General features: G+C 44.5%; 1 long non-coding RNA gene across 1 annotated transcript; it reads left to right on the top strand.

Annotated features, from left to right (window-relative positions):
- Positions 1 to 3,994: 3,994 nt before the first annotated feature.
- LOC122935931 lies at positions 3,995 to 13,403 on the top strand. The gene is made up of 4 exons (XR_006388855.1): positions 3,995 to 4,451; positions 4,875 to 5,054; positions 6,197 to 6,273; positions 13,353 to 13,403. It is a non-coding gene; the product is annotated as an uncharacterized LOC122935931 (long non-coding RNA).
- The last annotated feature ends 1,119 nt before the right edge of the window (positions 13,404 to 14,522 follow it).

Below are 14,522 nucleotides of genomic sequence, written 5' to 3'. Positions count from 1 at the left end.
CAAACACCACTTTCCGTGCTATTGTCAAATGTTCTCTTTTAAGACCGTTTTATCAAATTGCTGCACGGTCAAAAATCTTCTCTCTGATGAATTTTTTTTATTCCTACAATAATTTTGTGCTATTTGCTTCTACTAATTAAAATGATGGTTAGAGATACAAACACCACTAACCTATTTAACTTAGGCCTCTTTCACATGTTGGTATATCACGGACTTGTGCTGTCCATGGACAGCGCAGGTATCAATTGATCTTAAAGTGGTTACCCAACCCCTATAATGCCCCCCAAAATGCCCAGGCACATCATACAGGTTATACTTGCCCCATTCCCCAGCACCACCTGTGTCACTCCTGATGTCCGCATGACTGCAGCAATGCTAGGTAGGCTCTTCCCGTTGTGGCCTGTTATTTGGCTGCTCCCACCAACCCCCCTTCCCCGGATGTTTTGATCCACTCGACACGGAGATGCAGTGGCGGCTGTGTGGGCATCAGGAGCAACGAGGGTGGTGAGAAGCAGGGTAAATATGATCTATATGAGGGGCCCAGGCATTTTGGGGGGCATTATAGGTGTTGGATAACCCCTTTAATGTGCTTATTCACACATCCTTGTTTTTTCACTGACCCAAAAACAACTCAGACATGCACTACTTTAGTTTGTGATGCGGACCACATACATGCATTGACATCTATGGGTCCATAAAAACCACTAACAGAACATGAATGGTGTTCTGTCAGTGGTTTTTACTGACCATTGCTAGGACATGCTCTGGAAATCCCCTTTTCAGTTTAGCAGTGACCATGGTAAACAGACGACATATGGAGGGAAAAAAACAGACACATGGACCAAACACAGAGCCTTCATGTACATTATCATGGATGAAACACTGAACGTTTTGTCATGGACGTTATTACTGATATGGATAGGCCGTATTCACACACCCGTTTGGCATCCGTGAAGATATCAGTGAATTGTCCATTGTTGGTCAGTGTGTCAAAGTAGTGCATCCTTCTATTGTTTCTCCATTAAAGCATGGTCAATGTAAAAACAAGAATGTGCGAAAAACACATTCAAATCAAAGGTAATGTGTGCTGTCTATGGAGAACATGGACAGCACACATTTATCAGTCACTGACGTGTGAGTAAGCCTTCATCAGTTTATGGGAAATTTGTAACCAACGTGGCTCACAGCTTTTCTCACTAAAGGAAATTATTGTATCGCAATCCTGCTCCTGCAGCTGCTGGCCAAGTGCATAAGTACCTGATGCTCCTAGCATTAATCACTATTGTGAGCATCAGATCTTTATGTATCCAGCTGGTGGCCATGAGGAGGGCTCGAGTGGCTCCTTGGACATCAGCCCACTGGGAAATTTTCCTGTAGGGTCGATAGCCAATCCTCCCCTGGCCACAAATGTCAGATAGGTGTGGGTCCCACTGCTATCTGCAGAATGGTGCCCCTAAAGTAAAGGGAGAACATCGACACATGCACAGCCACTCTCAGTTCACCACTATGGGAGTTCTGAAAATAGCTGAGCGCTGCCTGGGTAATTTCCGGCAGTCCCATAGCATGTATGGAGAGGTTGCCTAGCGTGCATGGTTTTCTCTTCATTCACTGCTACAGGACTCCTAAAAATAGCTAAGCGCAACCACTCTGCTATTTTTCAGAAGTCCTATAGCAGTCTGCTTTCCTTTACTTTGCGGATCCGATTCTGGTGATAGTAGTGGGTCCCAGATGTGGGACTTGCACCTATCTAATTTGTGGCATACCCTAACAATATGCCCCAAATGATGAAATGGGAAACCCATTTTAAGATTTCTGTTCACTAAAATTAAATGGCTTAAGGCCCCTTTCACACGGGCAAGTTTTCCGCACGGGTGCAATGCGTGAAGTGAACGCATAGCACCCGCACTGAATCCGGACCCATTCATTTCTATGGGGCTGTGCACACTAGCTGTGATTTTACGCATCACTTGTGCGTTGCGTGAAAATCGCAGCAAGCTCTATTTTGTGCATTTTTTCACGCAAAGCAGGCCCCAAAGAAGTGAATGGGGCTGCATGAAAATCGCAAGCATCAACAAGCAAGCGCTATTTTCACGCACAGTTGCTAGGAGACGATCAGGATGGAGACCCGATCATTATTATTTTCCATTATAACATGGTTATAAGGGAAAATAATAGCATTCTTAATACAGAATGCATAGTACAATAGGGCTGGAGCGGTTTAAAAAAAATAAAAAAAATTTAACTCCCCTTAATTCACTTGTTCACGCAGCCCAGCTTCTCTTCTGTCTTCATCTGTGAGGAAAAGGACCTTTGATTACGTCACTGCTATCATCACATGGTCCGTCACATGATCCATCACCATGGTAAAAGATCATGTGATGGACCATGTGATGCAATGACATCATCAAAGGTCCTATTCCTCAAAAAAGAAGACAGAAGAGATGCCGGCTGCGCGAACAAGTAGATTAAGGTGAGTTAAATTATTTTTAAGTTTTTTAAACCCCTCCAGCGCTATTGTACTATGCATTCTGTATTCAGAATGCTATTATTTCCCCTTATAACTATGTTATAAGGGGAAATAATACAATCTACACAACCTTGAACCCAAACCTGAAATTCTGTGAAGAAGTTCGGGTCTGGGTACCACATTCAGTTTTTTATCACGCGCGTGCAAAACGCATTGCACCCGCGCGATAAAAACTGAACAACGGCACGCAATCGCAGTCAAAACTGACTGCAATTGGGTACCTACTCGCGCGTGTTTGCCGCAACGCATCCGAACCTTATCCGGACACGCTAGTGTGAAAGAGGCCTAAGTCAACTTTACTACATATTAAAGCAGGTTTATAAGGAGGCCAGACTAAGGTGGCCATACACATTAGACAGAAGTTGGTTTGCAGTTGAACAGCAGTTGAACAAACAAACATCTTGTGAAAGTTCTTTTCGAGGACATGGCCATATACATTTTAGTCCATATTGGCTGTTACGGTTGTTCCATCTGGCCATACATACTCTATGAAACTGGGCAATAGATGAAACTTCTTCCTGGGAACGTTCTTTCAAAAAGAAAGATCTTTTATTTATTATTTATCATTCTTTCAACGAAAGATCTTTCGTCTATCGAATGAAAATATGAAATACGTCCGACTTCTTTAAACGATAACGGTCTCTCATTGGTCAGCTAAATGATTGCTTTTTGTAAAATTTCTTTTGTAAAAACTGATGAACGTTGATTGTGGTTGAAATCATCTGTTTTGATCAACTTTAGGCTAATGTGCATGGCACCCTTAGGGCAGCAGTCTGGCCAATTTGTCTAGAAATGCCACTCCAGTTTGCCAACACCTGGAGTGATTTTGTCACTTTTTGCAACTTAAAAAAAAAAAAGTCACAGTAATAAATCTGTAATGAATTAATGGAGTTCCGCACACTGTTTGGTACCGGTGCCAGACAGTCACTGATATATAACACAGATTTGTCACACTCGGGTTGAAATTTGCAATTCAGAATATTTTATTATGCAATTCCACATCGAAAGTTCATGATCCAGTTACTCAGAAGAGCTCAGTGCAAAGAATGTGTACAATTACCATTGAACTCAATGGCAGCTGTGAAATTTATTTGCACTGAGCTTCTCTAGCGGCAGACGCAAGAAAAAGTGGTGGCTGCAGAAAATGCTGTTGTATTATATCAGGAAGCTGGAGAAGAAGTTCATAGAAGTTGTGGTGGCTGCCTCCATGGTACACGACTGGCTTTCAGCCTCACAGCTGAATAAATTGTTGCTAACGGTTATATGGGTTCATTTATCAAACTGGTGTAAAGTAGAACTGGCTTAGTTGCCCATAACAACCATTCAGATTCTACCTTTCATTTTCCAAAGAAGCTGCCAAAAATGAAAGGTGGAATCTGATTGGTTGCTATGGGCAACTAAGCCAGTTCTACTTTACACCAGTTTAATAAATAACCCCAATAGTCTTTTAACTGTGGTTGATATATTTGTCTTTAGCAACCAGTCCATCTCAGATTACTCTTTATATTAAAGGGGTTATCTGATATTAAAAAACAAAACAAATTTTTTACATCTTATTCTACCCCTAATCCCATTCTAAGCTGCGCCAAATACCCTCTTTCTTCATTTTTGCCATCCTCACTCCTTTCCAGCCCTCATTACTGCGGGCCCAGATATTTACAGCACAAACCTAATAGTTTCTGACACCTCTACTGACCTCTGCTTCAGGGCTACTGCGCATGCGCCGGGTAATCACTGCTCTTGTTACTGCTTCTTCAAAGCTTCAGTGCAATGTACTTGACATCCGTAATGAGACCCATACATTGCAGGACCAGAACACAGTCATTTGTATACAGACCAGAACGTCAGAGGAAGTGCTGAGAAAGAGAATGGGGCCGCCATGTAACTGCTGCCTGGATGGAGGAATCGGTGGCGCTTCACACAGGTAAGATATAGGAAACTACTATACACTGGTGCCTGTAACCCCTGGAAATGAGAAGTGTATAATGTGATGAAAAAATGAATCCAGCCAGCAAAGGAGGCAATATAGACAATCACAATACATTAGTCAGTGCCTTGTATTAACTTTCTCTACATGATACATGCCATTTGCTGAAGTGCCATTTGCAGTCCCTTAAGAAAATAATTTGCACAGCTCTGAGGGCAGGAAAAGGGCAAAGAGATTTGGCAAGGATGAGATTTAGTGACTATTATTAAATCCTAATTACAAATTAACAAATTTATCCAACATATAGTTCCAACGTTTTTCCTTTCAGCATCCAGTGTGTGAATATGATGATATATCAGGCTGTGCTAGTGGCGATTTGCTGTCTGATCAGTGCACATCTCCCTTTGACCTTTTCCCAAGGGATCAAAATTAAATGTTGTGGGTGGAAATGAAAATAGTTTGACGGAAATGAATCATAGAAGCTGGAGGCCTGAGGGATCACACAGATGCCAGCATTTGATAACCATTCATGTGAGAAGATGCCTTTTTTTCTGAATGGATACGTCTGACTCTTAACTCTTCACCCTGGAGAGGCTTGTGGTACAGTATGCACTGCTTATTTATACGTGCATTTCCAAGTATTCAGTGTAGCAGAATTTAACCATATGTGTCACTCAGAGCAGTTCTTTCCCTTCCAGGGAACTTGTAAAAACAGAATTAATATGATACTATGGACAATGTTGAACACTGTGAAGAATTTCATTTTGAGTGAGAGATTAGACTGCTTTGAATTTCTTTTGCAAGATTTTCTTAAAGGGTTTATCCCATGACTAATGTAAAAAATGAAAATCGGCCATCATATAGTACATGGCAACCTCTTTCTAACAAAGCTAGAACCAGCCCTGTGCCTCACATGGATCCAGAGATTCCCCATTCATTGCTCTGCTAGATTTATATCAAACTGACAGCTCAAGGGGAGTGTCTGTTCTGCTGCAGCTGAGGGGGCGTGTCCATGCTCTCCCTATCACAGCTCAGGGGGCGTGTCCCATGCTCTCCCTATCACAGCTCAGGGGGCGTGTCCATGCTGTGCCTATCACATCTCAGGAGGCAGTTGAAAGATGAAACTGAGCATGTGTGGCCTTCTCAGTGAGCAGGTCAAAGAAATAAGAAAAAAAACAGACAGCAGGTGGCGCTATACAGATACATTTTATTGAATAACTCAGTGGCTATGCTAAATTTTTAATAACCTGCAATTACAAAAGTATTTAGATCCAGGTGCTGGTTTGAAAACTGTAGAATATTTTTAATGGGACAACCTCGTTAAGGTCTATTTACAGGGGCGACTGAGCAGGAAATTATCAGAAATGTGGCATTCATTTACATGCAGCAATCATTACCACAGTCCCTATATCAATCCATTGGTTCTGGGCAGCAGTTTGCCATTTACATGAGACAATCTGCTGCCAAGAAACAATGATAAAAAATTGGTATCCACATCAACAATGCTTTTACCTGTTTCCAGGCCACTTTTTCCTATAGTGGATGGCCACCGCTGCTGGATTGCACGGTGGTCATAATCCCTGGAAAATGGCAGTTTATAATGCAATGAAAAAATGTATCAGGCCAGCAAAGGAGGCAATATGGACACATTAGTAAGTGCCTTGTATTTACTTTCTCAACATGCTAAATGCTATTTGCTGAAATGAGACAACCCCTTTTATGTATTTATCTGGCTGCTGTAGAACCTGCAGACATACAGTACAAGGTCGAATGCTGGCTGCGCTTCAGGTCCTCTTTAGGCCAACAAAATCCGCACCAGGTAATGTACAGTTCTGATTGCCAGATTTGGAGTTAGGAAAGGTTTCTTTCGCCCTAGGCGTCCATTCACACTTCCACAGAATGGGTCCACATCCGTTCCGCAAATTGCAGACCCATTCATTTTTTATGGGGCAGGAATGGATGCGGATAGCACACAGTGTGCTGTCCGCATCCGCATTTCCAGAGCGTGCCCCCGATCTTCTGGTCCATGGCTCGGGAAAAATATATAACATGTCCTATTGTCTGTAATTGCGGACAATAATAGGCAGTTCTATGGGGGTGCCGGCCGGGTGTATTGCAGATCCGCAATACACTACGGACGTATGAATGGACCCTAAGATGAAGACAATTTACTTCTATCTCATGTTTTTTGCCTTCCTCTGGATCAACTCACCATATGGACATATATTTTTATTTACCCTTACAAATGATCTTATATATTACTTATAATATTACTTGCAATGAAGAACTCAAATGGATGAGTAACTTAAAATCATAATCTTCAAGTTGGCTTTTCTAAGAGAGGAATATTAATTAGAGATGATCGAAGTTTTGAAAAATTCGATTTGGCAGCTTCGCGAAACTTCAACAAGAAATTCAATTTGTTACAAATTACTTTGTCACAAATTACTTTCCATTGTATGGAGCAGGTGCAATGACGGGGAAGACTGATCGTGCTCCCCCCATCATTTAACCCCTCAGATGTCGTGTTCGATGCACATCACCACATTCAGGTGCTCAGGGGTTAATCTGGGGTTAAACCAGTGTTAAGAATTATTGCTATTGAGCCGAGTATACCTTATTTGATTCTAAAACATAACGTTTATTTTTCTTCATTAAGATAATGAGACACTTGGTATAAAACAATGCTGGTGGTGCACTGCTTTACTGGAAGGATGTCAGATATATATAACAGCTATAGACCCGTGTATATTCTGCGGCTCTTTATTGAAGGGGACGCTTAAAATTTACTCGCCATACTGGGGATGCTCAGCCTAGGTTCTGTCCCTATATACGCTAATCCCGAGAGCTGGGAGAACCCTGACAGGCTGTGATCGGAGCACCCGCCCTGAAAAGGGCGACCCCCAGCCGCTGGAACCTTGGGTCTAGAGCTATCAATCGCTCACAGAGTTCCTTCCTAGTGTAGAGATGGACATAGTATCTGCAGGGAGGTTAGTTTATGTTATATAGAACAGTTTATTATAATTGATTAATGAATATATAGAATTCATTTCAGGAGAAATCTATGTGATTAGAGTAATTCAGAAGCCACAAAATATTCAGTGCTAGCTGTATACTGAAAAGTCATTCTCCTGTGTTTCTTTCCAATGCACCTGTGTAAGGGCTCTTTCACACTTGCTTTGTTCTGTTCCGGCATAGAGTTCCGTCGTCGGGGCTCTATGCCGGAAGAATCCTGATCAGGATTATCCCCATGCATTCTGAATGGAGAGAAATACGTTCAGGATGTCTTCCGTTCCGGACCGGAACGTTTTTTGGCCGGAGAAAATACCGCAGCATGCTGCGCTTTTTGCTCCGGCCAAAAATCCTGAACACTTGCTGCAAGGCCGGATCCGGAATTAATGCCCATTGAAAGGCATTAATCCGGATCCGGCCTTAAGCTAAACGTCGTTTCGGCGCATCACCGGATCCGACGTTTAGCTTTTTCTGAATGGTTACCATGGCTGCCAGGACGCTAAAGTCCTGTTTGCCATGGTAAAGTGTAGTGGGGATTTAATAAATGCCAATGGAAAAAATAATTTGTAACCCAAAATAAATATAATTCAATCATAAAAAATTGCCTCCAAAGGTGTCTATAGCGCGTAAGGTATACATGGACAAACATGTAATCAAGGCCAGTTATAGGATGACAACCATACCTTTGTACTGTATATTATAGAAAATGCTGCATAATGTAGAAAAAGAACGTTGAAGACAGAGTGCTATATTCAAGTTACCTGTAAAGAGTCATAAGGTGGTGCTGCTTGTCCAAGGAGTCATGCTGGCCACTTGGCCAGTCCTTCTTCTGGCTTGATTGACATCCCATTTGCTGGCAAATTGGCTGGGGTGAGCTTACGGCTGAGGAAGACAACGGGATCCTCCTCCCCGTTGACCTCCTGATACAGTACAGCACCAAGGCCTTCTTCAGAGGCATCGGTCTGTACTACGAACTCCCTATTGAAGTCTGGTGTCACCAAAACCCGCACAGGGCCGACTTCAAAGTGTAAAAAGCATCTTCTGCCCGCTCATCCCAGCGAACCATCACTGACTTGTGTCCCTTTAAGAGTCCTGTCAAGGGCACGGCTAGAGTAGCAAAGTAGGGAACAAACCTCATGTAATAACCCACGATTCCCAGGAATTACTTTATTTGCCTAGTGGTGACAGGTCGGGGCCAATTCCGTATCGCCTCAATTTTGTTCACTTGGAGTTTGATGACTCCGCTCCCAATGAGATACCCCAGGTACTTAGTCTATTCTAACCCTATCGCACATTTTTGGGGGTTAGCGGTTAAGCCAGCTTTCCGGAGGGCGTCCACTACAGCCTACACTTTGGGCAGGGGACTTTCCCAGTCGGTACTGTGGATGACAATATTGTCCAGGTTAGCCGAAACGTACCGACGATGTGGACAAAGCAATATGTCCATTAGTTGCTGAAAAGTGGCAGGGGCGCCTTGCAGACCAAAGGGTAATACAGCCCATCAGGCGTGATGAAGGCAGTTTTCTCTTTGGCAGCCTTCGTTAAGGGCACCTGCCAGTACAGATTCGTGAGGTCCAAAACAGAAAAATACAGAGCTTGTCCTAACCTCTCGATGAGCTCACCCACCCGGGGCATGGGATAGGCATCGAATTTGGAAACCTCGTTAAATTTTCGAAAGTTGACTCCTCAATGACGTCTAGCTGCAACATTAGCTGCACCTCCTCCGATATGGCTTTTCTCCTCGGGCATCCGGTATGGTTTTAATCAGACTATTGCCTGAGGCTCAGTGACAATGTCATGCTGGATTTTGGAAGTGCGTCCAGGGAGGTCCGAGAACACATCCGTGTTCCGACTAACAAACTCCCTGGCCTCCTGAGTCTGTTTAGAGAAAAGGCTGTCAGCAATTTTTACTGTGGCAGCTGCCTCTCTTGCATCAGACAGAGGGGCCGGTATCTCTTCTCCTAGAAAACACAGCCACGGGTTGTCTTCTGTAGAGGTTTCCATATCTTTCCACGGTTTGAGGAAATTGACATGGTAAACCTGCTCCAGCTGGTGTACCTTGTAGTTTACATCTCCATTGTTCTCGAGTACCTCGTAGGGCCCCTGCCACCTAGCCAGGAACTTACTGTCAATGGTTGGCATCAGAACCAGAACCCGATCACCCGGGTTAAAGATCAGGACCCGAGCCGGCTGACTATAGACCTGACTCTTGGCTTGCTGAGCTGCCTCCATATGCTCCCTAACAAGAGGCAACACTGTCTCTAGCCGATCTTGCATCTGGGTAACGTACTCAATGACACTTTTATGTGGAGTGGGTTGTTGTTCCCATGCCTCTTTGGCTATGTCCAAGAGACCACGGGGGTGTCTGCCATATAGCAGATCGAAGGGCGAGAACAATAGAGGCCTGGGGTACCTCTCGCACTGCGAACATAAGATAGGGCAGAAGGAGGTCCCAGTCCTTCCCATCTTTACACACTACCTTTTTCAACATATTTTTTATTGTTTGATTAAACCGTTCTACCAGTCTGTTTGCGGATGGTAAACGGACCTCCGTAGTTGTTTTATGTGCAGCAACTTACAGAGTTCCCTCATCACCTTGGACATAAAAGGGGTCCCTTGGTCGGTCAGAAGCTCTTTAGGTAGTTCTACTCGGGAAAACATCTCCATTAACTACTTAGCTATGAGTTTGGCCAAGGTATGTCGCAGTGGCACCGCCTCCGGGTCCTGAGTGGCGTAGTCCAGAATGACTAAGATGTGTTGATGCCCTTTGGCTGGCTTCGGTACTGGGCCTATGAGGTCCATAGCTATTCGGTCAAACGGTACTTCGATAATCGGGAGAGGTACTAGGGGACTACGGAAATGTGGCTGGGGGCTAGTTATCTGGCAGGTCGGGCAAGATTTACAAAACTCTTCCACTTCTTTGAATATGCTGGGCCAGTAAAACAGCTGTAGAATACGATCCTGAGCTTTCTGCAGCCCCAGGTGACCCCCGAGAATGTATTGGTGGGCTAGATCTAACACAAGCTTGCGATAAGCCTTGGGGACCACCAACTGTTCAATAGGTTGGCCCCAGTGCCGGGAAGCCCTGAAAGTCTCTCCCTATTATGAGTTCATAATGTAATATGGTGGCGACTGCTACCTCATGGGTCCACCTGCCAGTCACCATGAACAGAGACACCAGAATGGTGGGATAGTCCTTTAAGTCTCCATGGATGCACACGACCCGACATTTCGGCCAGTATACTCGGCGGGCTGCACCAGGGAAGCTCTTACCAGGGACACCAGAGTCCAGCAGAGCTACCGCCAGAGTGTCTCCCACTTCCAACTGGCACAGGTGACTATTGTCTATAGTCTCTGGGGTACACAGCTTTCTGGCATACAAAGAGTGGCGGTAGTTCGTATCCATGGGTTCCCCCCAATGGGGACAGTCGGCTCTTATGTGGCCAGGCTCCTGACACCGCCAGCAGACTAACGGCGGTATATCCCGGGCGGGTTTTGCTGACACCAGTCGCCAGGTCTGGGGTGGAGATTTCCGGGGTTTTACTGCCCCCTTCCCAAAAGAACCCCCCTGTAGAGTCCTGGTAGCCTCATAGCGCTCCACCAGGTCGACCATCTCCAGGGCATTACCAGGAGACACCTGGCCGATACAGTGCTGGAGGGGGTACGGCAAAGCCCACCAGAATACATCAGCCAACAGACGGTCCAGCATAGCAGTGGAACTCAACACGTCAGGCTGCAGCCATTTTTGCAACCTATATAACAGATCATAATACTGAGGTCTCGCGGGTTCAGCCGGGTTAAACTCCCACTGATTAACCTGCTGGGCCCGGACCAACACATTTACTCCCAGTCTTGCCAGAATCTTACCCTTTAAAAAAAAAAAAAAAAATCCTCCTACACGGTATAATATATAAATGTATGGATGTCCCTGGCCATATTATTGAAGGAAATCACAGAAATAAGGTAATAATGCACTTCATAAAGTAGATGAAAGCATTATATATGGACAAAGTCCTCACTCTAATATGATAAAATCTGAGACACTTAGCCAATATATTTTGATCAAAACACATCTGAGCCCGCCTACCAAGCGCCAAGGTGGTCTCAGGTCAGGTGGGTCCTACTCTAAACCTACCTAAACCATTGGGCTTCTATGTTCAGGAGCGCAGACCCCGCACATATGGTGTGCTGCTCCTAGTCACCTCCATGTGCATCAAGCAACCAATGGTAGGAGGAGCAGGCACACCTATATGTACCACCTAATCAAGGCGATCTATGAGATAGGAAGGAAAAAAGTGCAAAGGAATGCTACTCCCAAGATAATAGGTGAGCATTCACACTTGAAGGTGCCACTCCCTCAAGCATATACTACATAAACAAAAAAAATCACTGAAAAAACAAAGACAAAAACATCCTGCACGGTATGATATATAAATATGTGGATGTCCCTGACCATATTATTGAAGGAAATCACAGAAATAAGGTAATAATGTACTTCATAAAGTAGGTGCAAGCATTATATGTGGACAAAGTCCTCACTCTGATATGATAACATCTGAGACACTTAGCCAATATATTTTGATCAAAACACATCTCACCCTTTACTGTTGTGTAACCAGCCGCTTGATCATGTGGTAAGTCGAAAAAAACACCTGCTGGGGTCCGGATGCCAGGAACGGAGCGACGACCTTAGCCCACTGATCTTGGGGTAGTCTCTCCCTCGTGGCCACCTTCTCGAACACCGCCAGATAGGTCTCGATGTCGTCTGAGGGGGGTCATCTTAGGGATCGCTGCACGGACCACTTTTCGGACATTGTGGAAGCTCTGGGATGCGCCTGCCGCTTGTAATGCCATCACATGTTGCAATTGCAGCTGGTTGGTTTCCTGCTGCTGTTTATTAGCCTCCCGCAAGTTAGCCTCCTGTTGCAAGTTAGCCTCCACAAGGGCTTTCACGACAGCTTCCATTTTGTCGAGAGACACGGGTTGTAATCTCGCTGGTTTGATGTAAGCCGTCACACCAGCCTCCCTGCACTCGCCCGCATCCTCCACCAATTGTGGGGACTCGCTAGTTCCCTGCCCCGCCGGCAATAAAAGCCATAGGCAAATTACTATGTTCGGGAAATTATTATGGGGGTATTACTATGTGGGGGCAAATTATTATGGGAGGGATTACTATGTGGGGGCTGTGTGGGGAAAATTATTATAGTAGGGATTACTATGTGGGGGCAAATTACTATATGGGTCAGTGTGGGGGAAATTACTATGTGGGGGGAAATTACTGTATGGGGCAGTGTGGGGGAAATTACTGTGTGGGGCAAGTTATTATGTGAGGGAAATTACTGTGTGGGGGCAAACTACTATATGGGTCAGTGTGGGGGAAATTACTATGTGGGGCAAATTACTATATGGGGCAGTGTGGGAGGCGTTGCTATTGGGGAGGTACTGTAGTGGCAATTCTATTATTTTTGGGGACACTATACAGGGATTATTACCTGGAGCACGATATAGGTTGTTATTATTACGGGGGGCACTGTAGGGGAGAATATAACTACTGTGGACACTATAGGGACATTTGGGGTAGTTTATCAAACTAGAACTGGTGTAAACTAGAACTGGTTTAGGTGCCCTAGCAGCCAATCAGATTCCACCTTTAATTTGTGACAGCTCTTTTGGAAATCCAGTTCTACTTTACACTAGTTTGATAAATGACCCCAATTATGTCTATTAGGGTCATTATTTTTTCAGCATTATAGTACCTGGGGCATTGGGGAGCACAATGGGCAGAGTATTGGGAGTGGCAGCAGGATGACACTGTCAAGCCACAAGGATGTGGAGGTTGATGGAAAAATTTAGAAATCTTACGTGTCTGTGTTACAAATTCTGTAGAGACGAGATGCGGCTGAAATAATTTGTCATGGTGGTCTGGGTCAAACGGAGGAGAAAAGGAAAGGGAAGGTCTACATGACAAGAGATGTCCCTGGATGTAAGAGGTATGTGGTGCTGTATTCTCCTCCAAGTCTTTTTTTATTCTAATTATATTTATTTTAAATGTGGCAACCACATTTTTCAGTTTAGGAGCCAATTTGGGGTAATTTGGGGTATTTTTTTTAGTCTGGAGCTGTCATATGGCTTAGGAAGAGACTGTGGCGCTCACGAAGCACTGCAGCCTCTTCATACAAAAAACAAAACAAAACTAAATTAAAATGCAGAGGGGCCCAAGTTGGGTAGACAGCTCCGGCCCTATCATTCACTTAATCCACCCCTGCCGGACATACCCAGAATTTCTCCCAGGCAGTCCACTGTTATGAGCATCGGAGCATTTCATGCTCCTAAGCTCTCTTTTGCCTTGCGCAGAATTGTCCAGGGCAAAGGCATTTTATGGAGTTCCAGTGACGTACCACTTTAATCCAGCTGGGGCAACTCACACTCCCCCCACTCAGTCCCCAATCTAATGTATCAAATGAAACATGGAGACATTGGGTTGCATTGAAGGGTAACTAAACCAAAGTGGCAGAAGTGCTGCTCAGAGTGCAGACACACAGAATTATCTGAGATCCATACTCCAAACACTCAAAAAGCTGAGCAGAACTGATGAAAGCTGAAGGGGCCCAGCGCTCCGCGGAGGGCTACTGCCTCTTTGTTTTTTTCAACAGAGGTTTAGTTACCCTTTATATTGACGAGAAAAGCGAATTTATTACCATACTATATCCGTAACATCTAAAAGCAAAACAAAATGTAAAGTAAAACTGTTCACGCAGTCACATCAACCACGACACAACCATATGGGACAGAACAATGGAGTCCTTGGAGGTACAAACTCTTGTGCCAATTTGCCCACATGCACATTTTTCTCCCGCTGATTATCTCCAGAGGCTCTGGGGCAAACTACACCTACACGTGAGGGACTGCAGGGCATATCACTCCTATGCTGCTGTGTGCAAACTGGTGCTCAAAATTCCCACTAGAATTGAGAACCTTTCCAACTGTTCCCTCCACCTCTTCCCTTCCTACACCTATCGTCACTGTAGCCTTTTCCTATTGCTTTCTGCCTGGGTT

The sequence above is a fragment of the Bufo gargarizans genome, chromosome 4, assembly GCF_014858855.1.
Source record: "Bufo gargarizans isolate SCDJY-AF-19 chromosome 4, ASM1485885v1, whole genome shotgun sequence".
In the NCBI taxonomy this organism is placed as follows: domain Eukaryota; kingdom Metazoa; phylum Chordata; class Amphibia; order Anura; family Bufonidae; genus Bufo; species Bufo gargarizans.
This window is presented reverse-complemented; position numbering and strand designations above follow the sequence as displayed.